Raw genomic sequence first — 2,306 nt, forward strand, 5'->3', positions numbered from 1 at the left:
GGGTAAATGTTTTGTTACATTAAGTATAATTCAAAAAATTACAAAATTGTGGAGATCCTCTTTTGAAAATGTATAAAAACCATCCAATTTGATAAGCGAATTTATTTTAAAATTGTAATCTTAAGAAATAACTTTCATCTTCCAGTACCGTAGTTGTGTAAGCCTGAACATATTATTATATGGTTCTTGGTATTATTTCCTTACCCAATATCTCAAAAATAACGGAATTATATTTTAACGGAATGGTTGTTGTAATTGCTACACAATCCAGATCTCTAAATCGACGTGCACAGTTGCGGACTTGTTAAGTGGTCGTGTACGGTTTTACCTTATTATGAAACTTACAAATTCATTTTGAGGGGATCTACATAAAGTAATTAATTAATTCAAGGTGCACATTTCAGTTGTTTCTTTTTTTTATCATGAATTTGTTTTTCCCAAGGTAAGGAGCGCCTTCCGTTTATGTTCATAAACGGATTTTCTAGAAATTCAACATTTATCATAATATAATATAATTTAATATAATAATTGTAAATAAAATTATATATATATATATATATATATATAATTAAAAAATAATTAAATAAATTTTATACATTCTTTTATTGATAATTACGCCGTAAGGCGTGCCTTCAGTTTATGTTCATAAACGGATTTTCTAGAAATTCAACATTTATCATAATATAATATAATAATTGTAAATAAAATTATATATATATATATATATATATAATTAAAAAATAATTAAATAAATTTTATACATTCTTTTATTGATAATTACGCTGTAAGGCGTCTCCATTTGAAATGAATTACCCTAGCCGTCGCGGTGTCCTATTATTCACCGTAGATTTGTGGTGTTAGACGATCAAACAAAACTTGATCGTTGATAAAAAATTAAAACGATTCATGAAACTGAAACGGTTCATGAATTTTCGCCCTCGCCGTTCACCCTAAGATCTGGTCTTTCTGAGTCTAATTTCCAGAAATTGCCTATTTCCTTTTGCACCACCAACGCCGAACAGAGCAACAATGATAAGAAGAATGATGTCGAAAATTTTTGCATCAACATCGATCTTGAATGCATGGTTTGTCTTGATCAATTCAAGGATGGTGATAAATGCCTTGTGTTACCAAAATGTAGCCATTGTTTCCATGTTCCCTGTGCAGATGTTTGGCTCTCCCAGCGCTCCATATGCCCCATTTGCAGAGGCAGTGTTGAAATTATTAATGTTGATCAACACCCATGTGGGCCAATGCATTCATCTCGCACTTGAAATCTTTTTCAGTCTGTGCTGAACATGGCCGGAGTCTTTTTACTGCCAGCAAAGATTGATCTGGCAGTTTGCCGTTGTAGATTATACCTTTCCTTCCCTGCAAAACGATATTGTCTTCGCTGAAGTTGCCAGTGACCGCCACAAGATCAGCCAATCTCATCTTCCTCATGGGCATCTCGAATGAGCAAACTTTAAGAGATCTCCGAGCTCGGACATATTTCTGCCAATCGTTGGGCTCATTGGTACTTGGCGGTGGGATTTTGACAGATCTTCTGCTTTTTGCTTCAGAAATCATCCAATGAAGATCAAGTAAAATCCAGACAATTAACACTATGCCAAATAGAAGAAAAGCCGCAACAACCATGGGATTGTTCGGTGCTGTGCACGTCTTTGAAAGTGGAGGCCCACATAGCCCAGGGTTACCCTGAAAATTAGAGGCAGAAAAGTTGTGAGTGAATGAAGGTATATTTCCAGTAAGCTTGTTGTTTGCTACATTGAAGTCCTTGAGACGGTCGATCCGTGTCAATTGCCAGGGAATTTCCCCTGTAAGTTGATTTCCATTCAGGCGGAGGATATTGAGGTATGTGCAATTATGAACCTCAGCAGGAATAGGTTCCATAAACTTGTTCTGGGAGAGATCAATGGTTACCAGAAAAGGAAGCCATTGGCAGAGCTCCTTGGGAATGGTACCCGTAAGACTGTTTTGAGAGAGATCCAAACTCATCATACTCTTGCAGTTCTGTACTCCAGATGGAAACTCACCTTGAACCCCAACTCTTCAAGCGAAATTGACTTCACTTTGTTATCATCATCATGCCAACAAGTAATTCCCAGAAAATTGCAAATAAACCCATTGTTAGTGTTCTGGAAGTTCCAGGTGCGGAGGTTCCCTTGAGGGTGCTTCAATTCCTTGTAAGTAGTCTGAAGACACTGTACATCGTTTCCTGGAGAAATGGTCTCGGACGAACTGAGGCATATGAGTTGGAGAATGAGTAGCATGAGCCGTAGCAAGCCCAAACACCCAAAAATCGT

At 36.7% G+C, this 2,306-nt stretch overlaps 1 pseudogene; it reads right to left on the bottom strand.

The window, feature by feature from the left end:
• Positions 1 to 1,224: 1,224 nt before the first annotated feature.
• On the bottom strand, positions 1,225 to 1,998 carry LOC149150414 (putative inactive receptor kinase At1g27190 pseudogene; annotated as a pseudogene).
• Between the last annotated feature and the right edge of the window lie 308 nt (positions 1,999 to 2,306).

Source organism: Pinus tabuliformis, chromosome 9 (assembly GCF_031772625.1).
Source record: "Pinus tabuliformis cultivar Carrire ecotype Pingquan chromosome 9, CPIR1, whole genome shotgun sequence".
NCBI lineage: Eukaryota > Viridiplantae > Streptophyta > Pinopsida > Pinales > Pinaceae > Pinus > Pinus tabuliformis.